The sequence below is a fragment of the Anopheles darlingi genome, chromosome 2 (assembly GCF_943734745.1).
Source record: "Anopheles darlingi chromosome 2, idAnoDarlMG_H_01, whole genome shotgun sequence".
Taxonomy (NCBI): domain Eukaryota; kingdom Metazoa; phylum Arthropoda; class Insecta; order Diptera; family Culicidae; genus Anopheles; species Anopheles darlingi.
Window position 1 is genome coordinate 14,896,657 of NC_064874.1, and position 24,561 is coordinate 14,921,217.

General features: G+C 53.7%; 1 protein-coding gene across 2 annotated transcripts in view; it reads left to right on the forward strand.

The window, feature by feature from the left end:
- The window catches only part of LOC125950988 (serine proteinase stubble), a 99,723-nt gene that overhangs the window by 23,344 nt on the left and 51,818 nt on the right, over positions 1-24,561 (forward strand). For both annotated transcript variants that reach the window (XM_049679446.1, XM_049679445.1), the window contains exon 3: positions 23,312-23,549. The gene's annotated coding sequence lies outside the window, so the exon portion shown is untranslated. The remainder of the gene's footprint in view (positions 1-23,311; positions 23,550-24,561) is intronic.

The following is a 24,561-nucleotide window of genomic DNA, read 5'->3' on the forward strand; positions in this document are numbered from 1 at the left end:
AACCGGCCACTCCCGGTTGAATCCTTTCGAAAAATCCTTGCAATTGGTAAAGAATAGCGACCGAACCGTACTCCGAGATCTTCTCAACCTTTCTCAGTGTCTGAGACTGGCTCCCAGGTCTTGATCGGTACGCTACGCGGATTAATGGAATGGCTCATCAGATGGCTTATTGCAGGGCGATGGCGATGAAGTGCGCTTCCCGCTGGGCCATTCTTTCCCCATTCGCCTTTCGACGCGAAGTTCATTCAACACCTTTTTCCGAGCGAGCTTGACATTCAATTAGTGCGCCGCTCGGGGTGCGGTCAGTCCACGAAGGACGGCAGGAAGGTCAAGGGCAGACGAGAAGATTGCACCGCACTGGCCCGACCAGACCACTGGCTGGGCTATTGTGAGTTCTCATCCCCGTTGAGACTGGCCATCCGTAGGTCGCCAGCCGTGCTCTATACGCACCCGGCAGCACTGCAGAAGAGGAAGGTCTGGTCCAGGAAGAGAGCAATGGTGGGCGAAGCCTTTTGGCTTGAACCGATACCATCGATACCTACTGCTTCACTCCCAGCCTGCGATACTGCAGATCTATGTGGGTCAGATTTGAAAACTGATTGCCCTTACCCCTTGTGTTGACCTTTCCTCCAACTTGCGGGCAGCAGATCTTCAGACGGTAAATTCCGCCTGCATTCCGCAGCCCACGGACACCGATCGTTGCATCGAACGGGTCTTCCGTTTATCTCGTTTGTCGCGACTCTTCCTAGCATTCGATTCGATCGCCGGCCAGCCAGCCAGCCAGCCGCATGGTGATGCGTTACTCATTTAGTCCCGCATCGATCGCGAGCGAAGGTCGAGGCCCTGTGAGTGTGTGTGATCACAAAACCGATTGGAATGCCACAACAAGAAGGACAGGTCGCTCCGTTGCAGGCAGTTTATGGCGGCGGCGGTCTACCGATCTACTACTTCAACCACTTACATCACAATCACAACACATCGAACTGTCATCGAACCGTAAGCCGCTGGTGGTCCTCTGCCAAGTTCCGATCGCCTGTCACAGATTATGACAGTAGTTATATAGAGCTCAGTGGTGGGCGGTGGCCTAAGGTTACGGGGGACCGGGGGTGTGCAGCACCCCTTGCTACGATTAGCCACTCGTTGGTGGCGGCCGATTTCAAGAACGCGGTCGAAATGCCCAATTAGTGGTGAGCCGTGTGTCGCCGTGTTGGTAGTACAAGCGTGTTAGCGTCCCTTCCCCCTCGCCCCCCCGCAAGTAGGGGGGCCGGGATTCTTCAGAAGGAAAGCCGCCGCCGGATAGGGCCCCGTTTTTCCCGGTAACGGACCTGCGGCCCGCGGTCGGACCTGATGCTAAGTGGTGTCCAGCATAGAATGTTATTGGTTGGAGCCAAAGATCCGCTCTTTCCGCCCTACCACCACCACCACCACAACCACCGAGCTGGGCCCTGCCTTGGCTCTCGGGTCCCCGTGGCACGATTATTGGAGTGTGTAAAAGATTGATGATTTATCTGCTCTAATGTGCCTCGCGTTCTCTTTCTGCTCCCATTTGCGCTCATTTAACCGCCTTCGTTCCTTCCTCTCTACGAGCGACAGAAGCAGCCGTAGCCGCAGCCGAAGGGTGTTCAACGAATTCCTCCAATTATTCTACCGTTCATCTAGAACCAATTTCACGACGGACCGACCAGCGCCAGTCCTCTGGTGGCTGGTGCCCGGTGCCTGGTGCCAGTGGACCAAGGATGGGAGGGGTCAAACTGTGCAAAACCAATCTCGGCGAACCCGCGTCCCATACGCTGTGGTACGCAACCGATGGCGATGAGGACGACGACAGTGTATATGGCCGCACACAGACCAGGGCGGGGGCTGCCGGGAATCGCGTGTAAGTGTGCAAAGTTGCAAATTGAAATTCTTTTAACGCGGCGGACTGCATCGGACGCTGTGAATGGACGTTCTGCGCACATCCTGCCAGTCGCGATCTCTGCTTTTGCTTCTTCTTCTTCTGCTTCTTCTTCTTATGCTGCTCACGAAGCGCTCTGGAAAGGGGGAAGAGGCGGTAGTTGGTTGATTAAATTGAAAGCAAACACCGTTGGATCATGGCCGGTCGCCGCGGCTTTGGTAACCTGCTCGAGTTAGCCGATGATTGATGCAGGAGCAGAACCGAGATGTCATTACTCACCACTCGCTACTCGACCTGCTGTCACCAGACCAGACCAGACCAGACGACGGACGAGGCGCCTTTTAACCAGATGCGCTCGTTTGGGCTCGTTCCTGAGGCCACCACCGAATGGTGGTCTGTGGTTGTTGCCAAAATGGAAGCTAGTAGACAAGAACGACACCGAGCCTGCCACCAGACACCGAGAACCGAGAGATTCGCACAAAGGGCAATGGCACACAATGGCACAAAAGGTTAGAGCAGAGCGTCAGCAGAGCGACGCGCGCGTATCAACGGTAGCACGGGGCGTGTGTGTGTGTCTGTGTGTAGCGCCCGGTAGTCGCCAACGCCAACAACGTCGTCCGACCGCGCTTCCTCCGGTTCCATCGGGCCGGGGGGCTTCTTTCGGTGTTCGGGATTCTATAAATACGCCGCGCAAAGAAAGGAGAAATAATTACCGGGTGTTGGAGCACTGACACTGGCCTTTGGGGCCGGTTCTGGAGCTTGCTGCCGAACGGGACTCGCTCATTCTGAAAGGAATTGTTCTAACCTAATCTTGTTTTCTCTCTCGCTTGCTCTCTCTCTCTCTGTTGTTTACGCTGGAGGCGAGTGTTGGGTGTGTGCCTCCGTTGCTGGCCTTGGTGTTTGTGGATGAGGATCGAGCTCGATCCTCACATTAGAGTTTACGACGATGCCGGTACTCCCGGTGCCAGCGAGCCGGTAGGTGTTGGTGTGTATTTGTCTTGCTTATCGGTTTAACAGTTCTGCTCGTCCGCACTCCAGTGCGTTCGTTCGCAAGGCCTTCGTCGGTATCGATAGCGCCAGAAGTAGTAGTAGTGCTGGTGGTAGTAGTAGCAGCAGTACCGGTACCTCACGACGCTAGCGATCGGTGTTCTAACACTAGAGCGGCGTAGAATGAGAGGGAAAGAGAGAGAGAGAGATACAGAATGCCTTCATAAATCAAATCTGTGCACGGTTGCCTGAGCAAGGGCCCGGGTGCTAGGTGCCACGGCTGACCGGGAACTCGACGAACACCGAGCGTCGCCCATCAAGCCAATTCAATTTCCATTCACTAGTCTCGGTCGTACAGCAGGGCGCGGTTATAAATCAGACACTCCTTAAGCCTGTGGCCTGGCGTGTTTGTGTGTGATGTAAATAAGAAATAATGAAACCATCAGCTAGATGATACCCACTTCACCGGCACTGGTTTTGGGCTCTCGATGCTCGTCCGGATGAAGATATCAGTAAGCATAGCAGGTGAAGCCGGGATCAGCCGCCTCTGGCATACACACACACACACGCGTGCGAGCTGCGCAACATGTAAGCATGGCATGTAATGCGTTGTTGCCTGGATGCATTCATAACTCATCCCGGGCGATTTGTGGCGGAACTTTACGCGCACAGCCGCTGACCAACACGAATACCCTTCGCCTCGCCTCGCCTCGCCTCGCCCCGTCTCTAACGGTTCCATTCGTTTGGTGTGAAAACGCATTTCGGTTTTTCCGCAGGCCACCACTGGACACCACCGAGGTGTGATTGAGAATCGAAATGGAAATGGCAGATATACCGTTCGTTCCGCTGTGGTGTGGTGCTGTTGCTGCTGCGTTGTTGTTTGCTGTCTGTTGCGTCGTAATGCGTCGTGAAAGTATCGACGCCAGAAGCACCGCCCTTCATCTCTGGCCCTCTGGTCGAACCCGGGTCCATGGTCCGATAACCGTAACACATAACGTGGCCCGTGGCTGGCGGCCGTTCTGCGACGAATGACGCGTAAAATGGTCCTGATGGTCAGCGCCCGGGGATCGATCCAAAACCGGGCGCAAACGTGTCACACCGGATACCGGTCCGAGGCTGGGCGATTGACTCCATAAACCTCTCGGTCGGACACGTCTGACGGTCTGACGACGAGGATCCTGAGATGTCTCAGTTCGTATCAGATAAGCTGCCCGGTTGTTCGTTCGCGGTTCGCGGGTCGTATGTTGACGAAGACTGTTGGAGTCTAGGACGGACCAGAGCATGTTGACGCATTGGCACATGGCTGGTTGAGACCGTAAAATAGCAGAAGTAGGTGAAGATTTCGATGTTTGCGAATTTACTGTTCTAGTGCCGCAGTCACTCGGAACTCCCCAAGCGTTTTCCACCCATTAGTGATCCAAAGGCCCGTAACAAATTGATTCACATCCTACTCTTCCAAATAAGCGCGCGCGCGTTCCCTCGACAAACGGAATCGTCGCGAAAAACGTGCCCGCCCGGCACAGCTTAGCAGAGAAAGTGCAACACGACGCACGAGATGGCTTCCCGGAATGGTTCTCCCGGAGTGCAACTCGAGACCATCGCGGAGGAAGAGGAGGTGGTTGTTGCATTTAACATTTATGGACTGGCTACAAACTGTCATCTGCGTTGCGTTGCGATCCACTCCATCCAGGCGGTGCGCAAAGCGCTGGGCGCTGCGGGCGCTGCCGGGCGGGCGAGGAAGAACTCGCCCCGGCCCGAAGACCCGTTCCGTTCCGTTCCGGCAACATTGGGCCCCTGCGGCAAAACCGCATAGCTGCAAGTTCTTCGCTCTCCGCGCACAGCACCGCACGCTCGTGTCGTTCGTGTTCGTGTTGGCCCTTTAGCTTCATCCATCAAACGGGATGGCGATGGCGATGGCCGAGCGGCCTAGACCCCTCTATGCCATAATCGAACCCGGTTGTGGGCTATCCTACCCGCGTGCCGAACCCCTCGGCCATGGACCGAGGCGAGCGAACGAATGAGCGAGTTCGATAGGCAGGAATGCAGCGCATCGGTCGTGCGTAAAAGTCTGGACAGCTATCGGGACGTGATGATGGTGGTGGTGTGCGTGTGTGTGTGCGTGTGTGTGGTACATGGTACAATGTGGTGGCCCCAAAAAGTCAACCACTAGTTTTGTGGTGAGCAAACGACTAACTATAAACTAAAAATACTATTTATTAAATCGCCCTAAGGCCACAAAGTAAATGGAAAAGACGTATAACAAGTGTTAGACAACAGTCTATTTGGGTAATTAAAGTAATATTTAGTGGCAGAACGCAAACAACTTGAAACAATTGGCAGAGACGATCAAACAGATGTACAAACAGTTGGTAATGAAAGATGAAAATCGGTCAAATTGAAAGGAGTAACAGGAAGTTAACTTGCGTTACATAACTGACATCACGTGACATTACCTGGCCAACCCCAAAAGCCATCACCTTGGCGATTGGACAGATTGGACGAGACCGGCTTTACGGTTTGCCTGGCCACAAGACACACGAAACCTGTCCACAAGGGACCAACAACTTGCCACGGCGCGCCGCTCGTCACCAAACCGAATCGAGATGATGGCCGGAGCTGCTGATCCGCCTATCTGCGTACGGTACCGCCACCTTACCCCCTCCTTCGATGCAATTAGATGCAAATGAAGAAATAATTGGAACGCACCCGGCTCTTCTCCCGCCTCCCCTCCCCCTGCTGCTGCTGGTGGTGGCGTAATTTGATTTAATTTAGTTACCGATCGGCCAACGGTTATGCCATGTGGGCCTCCCCTCTTCTAGGCTTCCTATCAGCTCATCGATGAGCGGCAGTGGCCGCTGGAGTTTCCCCTCCCCCCTCGGTTTTGGATTGGGGTTGTGCGAATGCCATCGCGACGTGTATTAATCTGTTTTGTTAAATTTGTTTCTCCATTTGCTTTTCGCTTACGCTGTCCCACATGTGTGTCCGTGTGCCAGCGTGTGTGTGTGTGTGTCTACGGTGGTCCCGGTGCACCTAGGCAGTAAACGAGATAAATCAGTTGCGGAGGCAAAGGAAGCCAGCGTCGTACCTACTATGTGTGTGTAGGTCGCGACGCTGGCAACGGTTTGCTCCACTTGCGCGGTGGATTCCACCTGCCCAAAGGCGAAGGTGGAGAAGGGTGTGGCCAATGGGGGTCCCCCTTTCCCCCCAAGGGAGTGGAGTTCTGGTTTGTGTACGAGCATCGCGCCGCAACAGTCGGACACTTGGTTAGAGTGTTTCTGTATCCGGGATTGAGCGAAAAAAGAGAGAGAGAGAGAGAGAGAGAGAGAGAGAGAGAGAGAGAGAGAGAGAGAGAGAGAGAGAGAGAGAGAGAGAGAGAGAGAGAGAGAGAGAGAGAAAAAAGCCCGAGCTCCGAGCGGTGACCAGCGGTGTGACCTATAATGAGCTGGCGCTGTGTGCAGTTAGCTGGCCGCCGGATCGCTGGATCGCCGGATAGGATTACATCAAAGCCGGTACGCACCACCACCGGGAGGGAGGGAGGAGTGGAAGGTACGTTGCGTAACGACGCTCACTGCCACGGCCAAGGTTGTAATGTCCGCATCGGGTCCGCCATTCCATCTTTCAATCTGATCGGTTCCAAAGGGGAGGGGGGGGGGGATGGTGCCTACCCTACTCCTACCACCATCCCCCCGGTTTTGGACGATCACTGATGATCGTGATGTGCGAAATTATTCCTCCCCCGGTTTGGTGGCCGCCTCTCTCCGCTAGTTACGGTTGTTGATTTATCTAATCTCGCGTGCGTGTGTGTGTGCGTGCGTGTTCCCTGTGGTGTGGTAGTGGGAGGTCAGACAGCTGTTGCTGCTGGAACAGATGAGCAGAAGAGCACTGGCCACCCACCCCCTCCCCCGGTTGGTGCTGATGGGAAGCTGGATAAAAATAGGCTCCCGATACGGCGCTTTGGTGCATTAACCCTTTCCCCGTAGGGCCCATCCCATCCATCCAGCGATTGCCAGCGATGGGGGGGGGGGTGGGAGAGTGATGTTTGCGTAGCATAGGAATGGGGTGCGCATCTTTTCGGTATCGCAACGGATCGGATCGGAACGGAACCGAACGAAAATCTCTGGGTGTGAATATGAGAAGTAGAATTTTGCATTTCTCTCCTTCTCTCTCTCTCTTTTTCTCTCTTTTTCTCCCGTTGTTCTATAATCCAGCTACAGCTACGGGTCCGGAGTGCGTCTTTGATGCTATCCTGCACCTTCTCGCGCCCTCCACCTCCCCACTCTTTATGCATCTTCATGTTGCGAGCGACGCAATATGTGTGCGCCCGCAACATATGCGTTCGTGTGCGCTGCGTGCAATCCGGTTCAGGGAGGTCAGTCAGTCTTATTCTGGGGCGGGGGACCCTTTTTTTGCTGCCTAGATCTTGAGCCAAAGCCCTAACGGCACACCCAAACTGTGGGAAGTGAATCACGATAACGCCAACAAGCGGTGGTCCGGTACCATCGCGATCTTTCGCGCAGATCCCCCCCTCATATCGTTGACGTCAGCAGATCGTAACCGTACCGTGCGGTGATCCTGCTCCAAATTCGCAATCCTCCTATTCCATCGCCGGTGCACCGATGCAACGACGACGACGACAACGTCGACGATGGTGGGATTGGGGCGGATAAACCGCGAGACCTAGTTTTGTGTGGCCGCGGTCAGCTGCAGAGAGCACCTCTTGGCCTTGGCCAAACAAGGGAATGTGCAGCGCAACGTACCGCATAATGCACAGCAACGAACCGACGGACCACTGCATCGGCAGCTGGTTGTAAATATTCCACCACAGCATCCGGTGGGCCGGGGGGAGGGGTCGCGGTCACTTGGTCGGTGTGTAATAAATAAAAGATTTTCCTTTCATAACACCGTTATATGATTGCCGGGGCTGCGCCGTGGGTCCAGATGGATGGCTGGCTGGCTGGATGGATGGATGTGGGACGCCCTGACTGTGTGTGTGTGTGTGTGTGTGTGTGTGTGTGTGTGTGTGTGTGTGTGTTCTAAATTCGATTGCGCGCTCGGGCTCGGCCACACCGCCGCACCGGTGGCCATTCCTGTTCGCTCGCTAACATGGAGTGAAAGGTTTTGATCCTTTTTCACCTTTTCCTTTTATGGCGACAGATCGCTCCCTCCTCCGTATGGCCCCGTATGCAGGGGAGCAGGGGTGCAGGGGGGGAGACAGAGGATTTATGTGTGTCAGCGTCAGGCGGACCATCGTTTGCATAACTGAGCGGGCAGTACAGGAACTTTCTACGCCAAATGGTGATCCCGTTTTTCGCGTTGCGCATTTTCCGATACCTTCTCCCCTTCGCGCGGTTCGAACTGGAGCAGGTTAACAAGAGGGGCGGCTCGAGGTCGTGGAAATGAGGAGCGAGACGAGCTGGTTCTGGTGTTCTGGGCAGAGCATTTCTGGGAGCCAAAATTTACATTCCACCACCATTGCATATGACAGTTCGTCTGCCAGTTTAGTGTTCCAAATAGAATGGAACATATCTTTCTTCTTTCTCGCTGTCTCTGCTGCGATTGTAATCACTTCGGGATGACGTTCGTGTATGTGTGTGCGTGTGTGTTTGAGACCAAGGAACCGGAACACCGGAACGAACGGTGATAACGATCGTGTTTCCTTCTCCTCCACGACGTACGCTGTTGTTATCGACGTCAATCTGCGTACCGTGACACCTCACACACACACACACACACACACACACACACACACACACACACACACACACACACACACACACACACACACACACACACACACACACACACACACACACACACACACACACACACACACACACACACACACACACACACACACACACACACACACACACACACACACACACACACACACACACACACACACACACACACACACACACACACACACACACACACACACACACACACACACACACACACACACACACACACACACACACACACACACACACACACACACACACACACACACACACACACAAACACTGACAGAGCCGAAAATGCGGATGACAGCAGGTTGAAGGTTGCGGTGAACGCTGTGGTGAAGGTGAAGATGGTATCAGATGATCGATAGGGGCTGTTGTTGTTTAACTCTCAAAACTCCAGGCGTGATGCCGAGACCCGCACTCGAGGTGCACTCGAGCACGACGCCGATTGCCGCGTCCCGGACCGCGTGGCCGGACCGCGATCCTCGTCCGCCGCCAGCCGTCAGCCAACTTTCACGATAATGGTAGACTTTCCTCCTCCTTCTCCTCATCGCCTTCCTGTTCGGTTGCCCGCGATGGCGTGCATTAGGATTGCGTTAATCATTTTATAATCTGTCTGATCCACAAACCGAGAACCGGCGATCCCGCGTCTCGGTCTCGCCGCCAGTCGGGCGTCAAGTCAATGGCGGCGTCGCTACAGTATACGGAGACGCGTCGCTTGTGCGTCAATGCGTGTGCGTGCGTTCGCGTGTGTGTGTGTGTGGTTTGAGGGTGAAACAGTTCCATTAGACCGCCACCGTCGTTCGGGGGGTGGTCCCGTGCAAGCCTGTGATGCCCGGCATGATGGCCGGCACACTCCAAACCCCCCTCTCTGCTATCACCTCGGATTTGGTTGGCGCGAAACCGAGGCATGGCCGACAGAACCACCACCGATCGGCAACGGAGCAGCCACCTCGTAATTGTGACCTCGACCGATCGCCCCGGGTTTGCGGACCTTACGGCGCGGACGACTGCTGGATGATGTTGTTATGATTGATGAATCGTGATCGACGGTGGACCGTCGTGGTGGTGGTGGTCAAGTCTCAGTCGTTTCCGAATTCCGCTTCACCTGGGACCCGCAGCCGCAACCAGATCGATGCCACGACTTTGGTCAGCCAGTATTGGCCAGTATTGGTTGGAGATCAGCTTGGAGCGATCGGGGCGGCGGCGGCAGGCTTTTACTTTCGATCTTTCGTGCATTCCCTCCAAGGGTTGGAAGGGGGGAGCATTGAGCCTTTAGGGGGTGGGGATGAAAACGAAAGCGACGCTCGGAGGCGGTCGTGTGGTCGTCGCCGCGCCGCGTCACTCAAGATTCCTTGAGCTTGCAAAGAGCGTGCGCGAATCCGCGACTCAAATTGCTGCAACAAGCTGCGAGCTTATTTCATGTTTGCAATTATCGTCGTCGTTCGAGTCGTCGTCATTATCGCCTCCAGATGCTGTACTTGCTGCACGGAGCCAGATGCGGAATGACGACATTCCTCGGTGTGCGCGATCTTAGATTAGAGGTTAGGGAAGAGATTCTCGGATGCACATTCGGACGCTCGCTCGGTCGGTCGGTCGGTCGGAATCTTCCACATCATAAAATATCAGTCGCCGCCCAAACCACTCCTCGCAAACATCCCTCTCGTTAGCGTGTCGCTGTTCGCGCTGCCGTTGTTGTTGTTGTTGTTGTCGTTGGTCGCTGGTGAATGACCGCATAATGTACCACCGGCAGGGCTCGAGGCAGGGCTCGGCTCGGCGAATGTTGATTTTTCGCACTCACACTCACACACACACACACACACAGACATTTCCCTTGCTGACCGTTGCTGTGGCATCGGGGATGCGGTGAGAAAGTTAGGCAATTACGGTGGCGTCCGGTTGGCGTGCAAAATGGCCGAGCCCGAGAGTTGCATAAAATCCCCTCCCTTCCTCGAGGAGTCTTTTCCGGGGGGGGGGGGGGGGGGTGGAATAAGAGAGGAAGGAAGTGCAGATAACCTTGACCGCACACACACCCCGGACGGAGAGATGCACGATCGCGACGATGCGGTTAATGCAGCAAATGCATTAGAACACTGGAGATGCACCGGAGATGCAGATGTGCAACCGCAACACACATACAACAACACACACACACACACACACACACACACACAAAACACGGACACGGAGCAGACGGTGGTGCTGTTGTCGGTGTTGTTTTTTTTGGTTACATTTTATTTCCGCCGCAATGATGGTGAGAACCGAACCGAACCGAAGAAGCGAACGAACCAACCACAAAGGACAGTGATCTTACGGCGGCTGGTCGTTAGCCGGTCGCGGAGTGTCTGGCCGGCCTGCCTGCCGGTCAATGTTGAATGAAGCAGCAGCAGCAGCAGACGATCTGTGGGAGGGGAGTGGAGGGAAGAGCAAAAAAAGACAGAAAGAGAGAGACAAAGAGAGAGAAGGACAGAGAAGGGGCTGATAATATTATAGCCCAGAAGTCCGTCGATCGAAAACCACGAAAGTCAATCGAACCTACGCTACGCTGCATGCCGTCCGGACTCCTTTTCGATCTGAACCCGCCCACGGTAGGGACGGAAGGTGGTGGTGGCGATGGCGTTGAGCTGAGACGGCTGAGTTGAATGATCGCGAGTTATTTGAATATTACGTAAACGTCGCTGACCGGAGGTAGGGACTGCTGGCCTGGGATGGGAGTACACGCGAGAGATTGCGATTGCCAAAGTGCAAAACCAACCACCCTTCACCTTGTGTGCGTGTACGTGTGTGTGTGTGTGTGTTTTTGGAGGAAAATCTGGAAGTGATGTTCGAGAAGGAAAAGAGAAGAATGGCAGGTGGTGTAAGGTGGCGCAAAAACAGATGATTAGAGACCGCGCTCGATGGTCGATGCTCGATGCCCGTATGGATGGCCAGAGCCAGACCACCGACTCCAGGCGGTCCCAGAGGCCAGAGCGTCAGATTTGGGGTTTTTGGTAATTGCGAGACGTACAGCAACAGCCACAGGGCGGCGGGGCGGAGTAGCCGGAGTGAGCGATCGAGGGAATGCATGCCTGCTGCGAATTCACACACATACAAACACACTCAGCACACAGCACACCGATTGAAATCGGATTTTTCGGTGCCAATTGCCGCGAAAAGAGCTGCGAAACGTAGCAGAGAAAACGGAAAAATCATCCCTCCCCCCTCTTTTCTTGTCCGTTTCCTCGTCTTCTCCTGAGATGGTTCACACACACACACACATGCACACGCACGATCGAGCTCACTGGCAACGACAACGGTTTGGTTGGTACCGGCAGAGAAAACCATGCTGACGAGTGCGTTTGAGGCCAACCCCTCCGGGGGTGGGGGGAGAGGAAGAGAAGGCTGGAAAACTCGTAAGTTGGACAAGCCAAAACATGTGGAATCATAACAGCATTCGGTGTGGGCCACATGCATGAGCAGCAGCAGTCTCGCGATTGCGCGAACCTCAATCTCCCGAAAATACTCGCCAGACGCCAGAGCGTGGTTGGATTGGATGGTGCGGTATTGCGGTTAGTGTGAAACCAGGAAGGAGTGTGTGTGTGTTTGGCCCCACGGGAGGTGGGGTGGCACTTGGTGTGCAATTTTTGTGATGTAATTTCGGCCGCACCCGATTACCACTCCCGCAATCAATCCCGATTACCAGTCTCACCGGTCTCACCGGCCTCACCGGCTGGCTGGCATCCGTTTTATAGGTTAGTGTTGGCATGTCATCCAGTGACCTCCCCCCCACCCACATGATGGACCCACTAACAATAGATTTCCCCTCCCATATGGAGGCCCTGGAGCGGCCATTTTTGCCAAAAACCAACAATCAGCTCCCTCGTTCCCGTGATCTGCTGCTTACTCCACTCTTTGTTTCTGCTCGTGGCCAAATCATGGCCAAACCAAGGGCTGCAACAACCGCGTGTGGCGTGTTGTTGTTGGACGCGCAACGCAACACAACAAAGCCCTGAACCCATGTTCGTCTTCCCATAATTGGCTTTTTTTTGGCGGGGGAGAAAAAGGTCGGCACAGTACCGGGGGAAAGGCAGGGGATGGGGGGATATATCAAAACTATAACGGGTTCCTTTTCGTCCATTCACAATAGCAGAATCATCCGGCCAGCAACAGCAACAACAGCATTCTAGGCGCTCCGATGGCTAGCATCTCTTTTGTGTGTGTGTGTGTTTGTTTTCGTTGTTTGTTTTGTAGCCGGCCACTGATGCCGCCAGCGCCAAACAGCACCGGCAAATAGCAGATAAGATAATGATAATATAGTAGGGAGATAGGAATCAGCGATCAGAAGGGAAGGGAGAGGAAGAATAATGTTGGAGAAAAACCCCGGGTGGGGAAGAAGACCATGTTGGCCAATTTTGAGGCCACAACCGCGACGTCCGCTGCGTGCGTGTGATGGTGAGAAAAGGGGCTGCGTGGCGACGACGACGCCGGTTGCTATCGGTCTAGTGACCGGTTTGCATGCGATCTGCACTGTCACCTGGGATCATCATTAAAAGGCCATCGGATGTGCACCAAAAGGGAAAAGGGAGTGGAGCCATCATTGAAATTGGCACCGCAAAGTCCTGTTACTTGGCGGCGGCGACGGCGACGGCGGCACCGGAATTTTCCACCACGAGTGATGAGTGTGTGATGTAATCAACAGGAAGAGAGCAGCAGCAGCGGGGGGACGTTTGTATGTGTGATAATTTGTTCACACAGCTAAAGGGTATGCGCGCGCGCGTTTGTATGTGTGTGTGTGTGTTGAGAGGAGCTTGATTGGTCGGTCGATTACAAAACGAAAAGTGCATCGCGTGTCTTTGGGGTGTCAGGTTGCTAGGGGCTAGGGGTTGTTGCCGTCGTGACGTTTGGAGGCGCGAAGCATTGTGATCGTTGTTGGCATCGGCACCGGGGGCCTCACCATTACCTATAATCAAATGTTGACATTGTCCGGTGGTGCGATCACCAAACTCGCGTGCTTCAACACGATCAACCCCCCTTCCGACGGAGGAACAGTTCTTCCATTGCAACGCTGCCCACGGTGCCCACTTAACGCTGCGACTAATTAGATGCCCCTACCATGGCCGAAGAAGTAACAACATGAGAAGGTAGCGACCATTGAGACGTCTTGTCAAGATCGCTGGACTACAATTGAAACGATAAGCAGCATGTGTCGTTGCTTGTTGTTGTGGGCTGCTGCTGCTGCTGTTGAAGCATAAGGGTAGCAACAACAACAACCGCGAACCGCGATATGGACACAAGACAAGACGAACGAACTCGCGGAACGCAACGACCTGGCCATTGCCCCGCGCACTACACTCTGCGCTGCGCTGCTCTGCTCTGCTTAATTTAATGTTCGGACGCGGATCGTAATTGAGTGATTAAGAAGTATGGACGTTGATGCGTTGATAAGCGAGGGAGGGACGGGGGACGAAGGGAAGTTCGGTGGTGCGGGGGCCCCCTGGTAATGAGAGCGTTTAACAGGAAGCACCACCACCTCTCCTCACCCCCTCCCCCCCCCCCCAGCTACTGCATCGTGCACCGTCCTCCAACTTGCAATGTTGCTAAAAACAAGGGAAACAGGTTCTGTTTTATGAGCTTTTCAACCGGGAGTTTGTGGCTTCTGCGCTTCGAGAAGAGGTTCCTCGAGAGGTTCGGGACGCTGTGAAATCCTGGTGCTGCCGGTTTGCATATGTGTTTGCCAGGGCGTGTGTGATCGATCGCTCGGAAATTCGGAATGATAATGAAATCACACTGCACCAATCTGCGCCTTCGGTTTGAAGGCGCTCAATGTTGGCGAACGGTGGAGGAATCTTCTGTGGCAGGCCAGCAACCGCTCGTCGGTTGTTAGTGCTGGATAAGTTAGTAAGGAAGTAGGTAAGTAAGTGCCACTTGTGACATCGCAACGAAAATAGCTCAGAGTAGCTCAATTTTTTGCAGTGAAACGAAAAAAAAACATAGCTTAAACCGTACAAACCTTACATTATTTCCACCAAATTACACACCCGACTGAGGGACTGAGAAAACAGCTGCAAACAATCCTTTGCACCAACATTAGTTGCACGCCGTACAAAAAAGTAGCTCATTTTTTTTTTTCGTTGTGATAACGATTTTATTCTGCTACTGTAGAAACATCAGCAGAACGGCGCGAAGCCCTTCACCTTTGGTAAGATCGAGGCGGTGCAATCGTTCAAGATATCACCTCACGTAAACGACTTCATTTGTCTGGTCGGTTACGGCCACGTTACTGATAGCCTTCTATTGCAGGCGCGCGCGCGCGCGCGTGACATTCGCCCATTGTTTCCGTGGGTACCTACTTCTCTGGTTGCATCGCTTGATGCTTGGCAGAAGAAGTTTCCACCTGGTGCAGCTACGAGCCAGCACCACGCCACGCCAGCAGCCGACAAAACGGGAGCAACCCTTATTTATTGGCTTTTTTCATGTTGGCTTTCGATTCGCTTTGGGGTACCGCGGGGTGCTACTGGAGTTACTGCATCGCCTGGTGCGGGTTAGGGCCCCTCCAGGTGAAATTGATCGCGGTGGCATTCAAATATATCATCGATATGTGCTCGATACCAAATTGAATCATCCCGTCCCTTCCGAGGAGGCCTCGAAATGGGCCTCTCCATCATCACGATCATCGTTGGAGGGTCTGCTGGAAGCCCGCAGCCATGCTGCGATGGTGCAGCGATCGCCACGCTCGCCAAGAGTTTGTTTATGAGGGACGGATTCGGTCACGCAGCAGGCGGTCGCCAGTTTGTGGCGCAGGATGTGCGCTAGAAGGCTGTCTGCTGCTGTTGCTGTTGAGCGTCTGGCTGATCCAGCACCCTGGAGTCTCTCTCCTTCTGTGTCTGGGTGTTTGGTCCAAACCATGCATCTTCCGGTAGCATTCCAGTAGCTCAAGGAGTCCCATTTATAGGTTATAGATTCTCAAACAAGGCGCGCGTTGCTCATCGCCAGACGAGAGTAAACAAAACACTCCGATTGGATGATGAACTTTTGCCGAATTCCTGAACCGGCATTACGCCCGGCCAGCTGTACTGCGACCCCCCGGGGTGGCGGGAGGGCAGAGAACCGTATCCAAATCGGATCAACGTTACGTTGAACTCCCGGATGGGCGCGGTTGCCTCCGAAAGAATTCACAGAGAACGCCGCTGGTGGTACCGCCACCACCACCACCACCATTAGCAGAGCCATCTCGAGGGTCTCGAGGTGAATTATCAATTTTACGCTTTCTAATTCTCATCGCGCCTCGCCGATGCACAAATCCAAGACCGCCTTGCCCCCGCCTCCCTTCCGTCGTCATAAAACTTTTACTATCGATCCCGGGGAATGGAGAATAGAACCCCCTTCGAACCGAAAAGACCCAAAAATCTCGCTCGCGAGCTCGCTTCGGATTGATGGTGAGGGAGAAATTTACGATCTTTCTCGAGGCCCCCTTGACGGACCCCTTCAAGACCCCTAGAGGATGAGGAGGAGGAGGAGGAGGAGGAGTGGGTGGCTGGCTGGCTAGCTAGCTCGCTTAAGTCTTCTATCTTGGCCTTTTGTTGCTGATTGCATTGAAAAGTGGTGAGAAAACGTTTTTCGAGATAGCTTCGCGGCTGCGGCTTTTCCCTCCGGATCGGGTTCCCCCAGCAACACACTCACCGGCGTGGCGTGGCGTGGCGTGGCGCTTTTACGAGTTTCCATTTTCACGAGCCACCAACCATTTGATTGCTTCCACCCTCTCTTCGGCCCCTGCCCTCTGCCCAATGGCCCAATGGTATGCGCACGATCGCATCGCATCGCATCGCGGCGTCGCGTCGCTTGGCGCTTGATCGTTCGGTGGAAGAGGGCGAGGTGTAGGGGGGGGATAGGGTCAAAACGGTATTGATAGGCCGCGGTCACCGATTCATAATTCTTCTTTCACTTTCGCCCCCCTCCACCACTGCTCTATGCTGTGCTTTTCTGCTACTCTTTAAGCGTCATCTTGCACGCTGCCGCTGACGGAAGCGACCTGAACGTCGGGCTTCGATAGTCGGATGTAAATAATTCATCACTTGGTTTCCTTTCCGGGGCTCGGGGTCCGGGCCCGAGTTCCGGCGCCACCCAGGGGGGAGGCGACTAACTCGAGGAATGGTGGCGGGGGTTTTGGGCGAAAAATTTGAATTTCCTGTCCAGACGCCAGCCTGGGCTGGCTACTATTGATCGTGGCCGAGCAGGGCTCGATAGGAAATGGAACATTTGGTCAAATTATGCTCCCGCGCACACACACACACACACTCACTAATGCGCTCACCGCGAAGACCTTCTCCGAAAGGAGCGAACTTGGCTACTAATTGCATTTAATGCCAGCAAAAGTTCCGCCGGTCGAAGAGGGGTCGAAGAAAGTGAAAAAAAGCTGCACTGACACCAAAGCACCGACCAGCTGCTAGTGCTGCCGTTGGTAGTGGTAGTAGTAAGTGAAAACGGAAGCTGTGCACTCGCGATGGCGGCGTCAAAAACGACGACAATTTCGCCTCGTTTGCAAATTTGCATAAAACAATCATCGCGATCGCGAGATCTTTCGCGGCGCGCTCTAATGGAGGATGCTGGACCATCCGAGATGTGCGCTGCGCTGCAACACATTAGTCGCCGTCATGGTCGTCGTCGTCGACGAGGGCGATCGTGCGACGGCGATTGTGGAACCGGATGGAAATGATCGCGACGAGGGAAATGGGAACGATAATTTCTCCTTCTCGTGGCACTCCAGCGCAGTCCCGTCCAGTCCGAGGGCGCCTCCGACGAGCCTCGTAAATCAACCAAATGTCAGGGCAGTCCAGGCGGCCACCACCACCATCCCGCGATCGAGTGGACTTTGATTTAGTAAGTTCTGCGATCGCGCGATCCACATATTGTGTTCCATGTTTGGTCAGCGGGCAAAGAGAGTGCATTTGATTCGGGCACGGTAACCGGTACGCCAAAAAGGGACGCTGCGCCACTGCGGTTAAGTTATGCTCGACAAACCCGGAGACAAAGTCCGGCGGCAGCGACATCGCCGGATCGCATTAGCATTCGGTTGCCGGCGCCTTTCGGATCTTTTCCGGTGCCAGATTGGTGTACTGTACGCTAAAAAAGTAGGGGGGTCAGGAATCCATTTTCCCAGCATCAAAAACAATGTAGGCGTATGCTGCGTGCGGTTGGCCAGTGCATAGGTACTTGCAGCATTCCAGAGGTTATAGCGGCGCCATTCAAATTTGTCCCCTGTAATGGTCGACGTTGCCCGGAAGGTCCCGAGCAGATGATGCTGGGGCTATGTGTGTGCCCGCCGCGCACACACATGCACTCCTCGGGTTGCACTTTCGCCGCTTTACTAGCGCGTGGTCTAACGATGGCGGTGTGGCCATTATCGCGCGACCTACCGCGCGCGCCGCGCCTTTAGCTGAAGTGAAGTGAAACCGAAAAGCTACTCTTCTCTTCTCCGGTGCACAATGCGGATGGGCCCCCCTTTTTTGCCTTTGATTTGTGCCCGGGTTGTGCCCATCAGCTGGCGCTGCACTCGCCATTGCAGCCATTGACGTGCCGCCACGCCGCGCCACGCCACGCCAGTGAAGGTAAAAGTTGACACATTTTTGATCTATGTTCAGCAGCACGTACGCAGAACCACCGAGCACAGGGTAGAGTATGTGACGTGCTCGCACGGATCGCTCTTCGTTCCGTCTCTCCGGGCATTGTGTTGGCTGCTTTCCTTCCGCCACGGGCGATGACAGGCGTCGCGCAACGCGCGGAATGTACCCGCCGTTTTCACACAAGCCACACACACACACACACACACACACACACACACAGCCATTCTGGGATCTTCTTCATCCCATTCCCATTCCATCCATCCATCCATCCATCCCTTGCATCTAACGCTTGTTGAGGCGCTTCGAAGCGAAAGATCGGTCGTTGCCTGTTGCCGATGCCAGCGGCACGCTGGCGTACGTTGTGACGTTGCCAGTCACGGCGTGCATTATGCGGCGATTGTGTTGCCACTACAACGGTCCCTTCCCCCTCTCTCCCTGTTTTTCCCTTCCTTCCATCCCTGTGGCCCCAAGTGTTCGTCACTTTCCCTTCGGGAAATGGGATGAAATGATTTGAATAATGCGATCTATTCGCTACCGCGATCGCTGGCTAGGCTAGGCTGACTCTTGGTCGCTCGCTCGTCACTGACCACAGAGGGGAGGAGTGTGTCACCTACAGTGGTGACCTAGGCGGTACCCACGGATCACCAGCCGGGTTCTCCGATCAGAAACCATAAAAGGGTCCCGGGAGTGATCGATGCCAACGTCTCCCGGCGCACGGATGCCGAGTCTTGTTAGAGTCCGTCCCTTTACCAGGGGGTGGGGGTGAAGGAGGTGCGACAGGGCAACCATTGTTGTCGCATTGAATCGCTGGCAATTTAGCGTGATCAGTTGTCACTTTTGACCCCCTAAGTCGGGACCGTGCAGCGACCGGGCAACGCTAATCAACGTCAATGGCGCTCGAACATGCGATCGATGCGTGTGTGTGTGTGTGCCACTAGTGCATACACGGACACAAGTGATCGGTGTTTTGATCAGGCTTCGGACAACTCACCGAACACACACACACGCAAGCACACGTGACACGTGACGTTATGGTAAGCCACTTACCGGAGAGATCCTATCGGGGGAATCGGTCAGCGCTGTTGATGCTGTTGCTATTGACCGGAGACACACTTGCATTAGACACACTCTATCCATCCATTGTGGTCATCATGCTGACCGGCATGATCGTGTCCCGTGGTTTCAAGATAAAAATGATAAAATATGCCGAAACCCGGAAAACAGAAATGGAAAGCATTAGAAAGAAAGAAAGAATGAGATTTCGATGTTGTCGGGAATCGATGCAGCTCCCGGTTCGATAACGATTCGAAATCACGATCACGAGCCAGTGAACCTCACCTTGAACTGCCCTCATTGTCTGCTGCTTACTGTTGCTGGCTGTTGGTTCTTCATGGGCTCGTAGCGTGCGCACATAGATCTAGAGCACATCCTTCCGCGTGCGAGCGGCAACCATTTCCATTGTTCGCAATGGAAGCAGGAAGCAGATCCGACGTCCAGCATACCGTACCGTGGCGTACTTGCAGCACCATCGCCATCACCATCAGAAGCAGCAGCAGTAGCAGCAGTAGCAGCAGCAGCGGGAGCAAAAACCTCTTGTCCGGAATTTCGGACGCAATCGATTAACCCAAATTTAAATATCGGGTTTGCGCGCACGGATCATCGGTGCAATTTGGTTGTTGGGCGGAGGCCAGCGAACTGTTCGATCGGTCTGGGTTAAGAATCCATTTGGATCCACCATCCACCACCATCTGGCCGATGCAGACAGCCACATACATACACACACAAGCGCGCGCGCGCGGCCGTGCTGCTGCGGAAAATGTTTAGGAAATCCGGTGGAAACACATGCCACAGAGGGCTGTGCCGTTCTTTCGATTGGAGTCTGGACGCTGGAGTCCTACTTCGTTTTCTTATACTTTTGAGGTCTAGGGGGTGTCTGTGTGTGTCTGTGAGTGTGTGGAAAATGGATATCGAGCAGCAGCGTGTATTCGGCCTGTGATGTAACAGTTATATCCCGCGGTGCGCGCTTGCGCCTGTAGAGAGAGAGAGAGAGCGCGCGAGAGAATGGTAATGGCGCTGGTGCTGGCGGCCAATCGGGGGCCCCCGCCCAAAAGATCAAAGTGAAGGCGCAAAACGCCTTTTTGCTTACTCTTACTGCCTACTGCCGGTCGCCGTGCTATTGATTGCGCTACCACCACCATCACTACCCGCCTGCGTCGGAGATGATTAGCTGTTAAGCGAAGTGGGAAAACTCATCACCACCAGTACCACCATCACCACCACCAACTTGCTCCCTCCCTGGGGTTCGGGAATCGGGAATCCATACGGAACCATATCACTGACCAGCGAATGGTCGATGCAGCCCTTTTCCAACGTTCTCATCGCTGAATTGCTTTGCTGATTCAATGAAGGCACACACACACACACACGCGCGCACACACCAGCAGTAACACAACATGGCATCCATGGCTATCATTTCGCCTACATCAATCGATGCACGCTGCGGGACCGCCAAATGGTGCGCCGAAATTATGCTCCAATGATGCAGCACATCTTCCAGCTCCCGCCAGCAGCAGCAGCAGCAGCAGCTAATGAGTTGGGTGGGAATGACGCGAAAATATGTTTCACTGCCACTGATGAGGAATATGACTTTTGCCATAAAGAAGTCTTTCGAAGGGAGAGGGTTTATACTTTCTCAATGATGACCATCATCAATGGATGGTACCGGTTGAGCTCGAGGTGTTTATCGTCGGGTTGTCGAACTTCGGATTTTATAACGGCGCGGATACACATTCGCAAACAGCTTCAACCATCCTCAATCGGAGGTTCGTCGCTTGGTAGACAAGTCTTTCGTTTAATGTCTCCGATTGTAACGGAAAACAGTTCGATTTGCGCTGCCATTGATCGGGTAGCATTTCAGTGGCGCCATTGTTGTGCAGATAGAGGAAGTAAAGCAACAAGTTTATCCATAAAAAGATACAAAAAGAGAGAATTAATTACGATATTCGAGTACAAAGTCGATGCAAATTTCGATGCAACATTTGCTGCGAACTGTAGATTAATCACTCTGTAGATAAGGGACAAAGCACCCAGTAAACGAGTGTTCCCCGATAACAAGCGCCACGAAAGCGACGTGAACCGATTGCTTCATCCATCTCTGGCCAGCGCCAGCGGGGTGCAGATGTCATTTCGCCGCCGTTCGCCCCCGGACGCAATTCATCAATAGATCGACGACGGTGGTGGCGACGGCGGATGAGGAAGGGGAGGATGGAATTTGCCGTCGTCGTTGCGCGGGGCAAGCCGGGTCAAAACATGATTCACTCATGGGTCGAAGTCGGAGTCGAGCGAAGTTCAAGGGCTCTGGAATGTCCGAAATCCGAAAAAGGGCTACTTGAGTTCTGCTCCAGAAATCCAACGACACACACACCACAAACCAACCGTCTTACATAACAGTACCTCGCACCGGTAGAACCAGAAATCAACCCAATTACGAACGATCGGCGTCGTGGTGACGAAAGCAATCACTTTCCCCCGGGTTGAAGCTCGTTACCGTTCTTTCCTCTGCGCTGCTGTCGGATAGCACACAGAACGCGAGAATGGCCGACGGTTTGTTTGTTGCCATATTTGGTGAAGGATAAATTATCGGCTATAATTAGCCCCTCGGGAAGGGGAAGCCACAACACATACTGCATTACGACGTGTGGCCTTTAGTGGAATTAGATTGCAGGGTTTGTTTTTTTTATCGGTTTCGCTCGTTCTTTTGCTGATTCTGCTCGGCTTTGGCCGCGCATTACCTTTTTCGTGGATCAAACGGGAATATGTTGCTCCCGTTTTCCCGTTCTCTCGGTTTTTTTGCTTTATTAATTTTCCGCAAATACGCACTGAGGTATTGGTATTGGTGCAGTTTTTTTGCGTTGGGATAATGTCTCTTTCCTTTGACATGACAGACCTGTCGGTCTTCTACTCAAGCTTCTCGAGATCACAAAAAGCGGCCCCCAGAAAGGTGCGAACTCATTTTAACGGGATGATTGTTGGAAGGTGATTGTTGGTGAGATTACCGTTTCCTGGTTTAATCGCTTCATCATTTCCTCTCTTTTTTTATCGAATAGGTCAGTCTCTTACTTTTAGCAATCAAACTGTTGCCAATTGATGTAAAGAGAGTCTTGTCTTAACTGCATTATCAGATAAAAACATTATAAAAACGGTAAAGCATATTTACAGAAAAGAAAAACGAAATTTTTGACGACGCGATAAAGCGACCGACAATGGATAAACAATGGACAAGAGTCTTCTTCGGTATACGCATCGCATAATGCAGCATTGTTATGCTTTCTCCATTCCTGTGGAATGAATGCTGCGGCTGCTGCTGCGGTAGGACAATGCTATCGGCGAATGGTAATCAAACGGACGAAATGTATTTTCCTCCTCCTCCTTTTCCACTTGGCCCATCTTCGGAATCGATGCAAATTCACTTATCAATCGCTTAAAACCCTCGTGCAAAGAATCCTTTTTATCGCGAACTGGCAAAAAAAGAAAGAAGACAGAAGATCATCATGTTTCGCTTCGATGTCGAACGGATTTCCAAATTCCATACAACCATCGCCCACCTGCTGTTGGCACACGCTGGATCGCAAATCGTAATCGGTCGATCGATGGAAAGGCATCGGAGCACGATTTAACAGTTAGACACGGTGTTGTTGTTGTTGCTGTTTGTTGCTGTTTGTTGCTGTTGTTGTGGCGCCCGCGCTTCGTGATCGACGCGGCGTTGCTTACACATGTAAATGGCGGCCGGCAGAAAAGGCATTTTCCGAAACGGAATGTTGCTCCGTTCCGATCCGCTCGGTGTCGAGGCATTTGGTGCGGTTAAATGTGAGACTCACGAAGGCGTAGGCCCGGGGCGAGGGCCGGGGGAGGGGCACGAGGCGCGTGGGTGCGAATGCAACCAAATAGTATCGGTGCACGAGGAATGTTGGTAGCGTGCGTGCGCCGTGGGTCGGAAAAGTGGATCATAAAACAGCGCCCGCGCGCGTAACGCTCATACCCGCCAGCCTCTGACCGTCTGCTTGCCTTTTTTTTTCTCGTTCCAGATATTGATCCAGATGCGCCAGCGACCGCTCTCGCGACCCAAAGTTGACCGATAGAGGAAGCGAGGAAGCCGTAGATTTGTGGAAAGTGAAGCAAATAGAGAGAGACAAAGAGACAGAGACAGAGAGAGACAGTAAAAGAGAAAGAGAACCGGAGACGAAACGTTCAGCGTCGTCGTTGTCGTGTGTCAAGTTCAGCGAGTGTTGAGTCGAGATGAATTGGAGGCTTCACAGTGTCCAGGTATGAGTCCTCTACCCCCCCCCCCCCCCCCCCTGGTGGTGTTGTATGCTGTTAGCATAGCCCCAGAGCGCCATCTGTCCAAAGAGACGCGCGGCATTCGCGTCAACGCACTTGTGTCAACAGCAAAACAATATTTCAAATTCAATGTCGACCGAACGCAAATCATCCGCCATTCACTTTCTGACTTCCATTTACCACGTCCTTCTCTCCTCCTCCACATGGGAGCTCTAGAGTTGCCGTTTGACATTGAGCCAGCCAGCTCCAGCGCCAGCGATCATCGTCATTATCGATTGTGTTCGCCCGTCGTAGAATAGGTTGCCGGATGCTGTAGGGCTGCAAACGCCGGTTGTTCCGTTGACTTTTTGACGGTTTCCAAGACCTTTGACGCACATACAAGCGTACTGGCGTCGGATCCTTCTTCCCTGGTAGGCTGCACGATTTTGCTGCAATCCCCCCGTGCACCCCACTCCCGGGGGAAAGGATAGAAACATAATCCGCAATCATCTGGGGATAGAAAGAGAAATCGTTCGCACACGACACCCGGTGCCGATGCCGGCGTACTGGTGCCGGTGGTCGCACTCTGTGTGCGATGTGTGGCATCAAAAAAGACCTCCTCCTGGCGCTGGCCACAAAATCTTTCTGCGCAAAAATCTCGCAACACGAGATTACTGGGGATGATGAGTGGGGGCGGGGAGGGGAGATTGGTTCGCGAAATCCGGGCGAAATGACAGGCGTAGCCGGGCATGTGCGTGCGTGTGTGCCATCCAAAAAAATTGGTTCAACTTTCAACCAGCCCGGCTGGCCGGCCGCCCGGGGCGGGATATTCGGATGCTCTCGGACGTCAAATCTGCGTGGCGCATGACGAACACCCTTCGCGCGCGCGCGCGGAACCTGACCTACATCCGCTACACGCGCACGCGGTCAATCAATCGATGTCCTCGCCGTCCTTCCCTTTCGCCAAGGGATTGGAGCAGCTTATCGGTCGGTCCCGTCCCGGTCGGGGGAAGGTGGC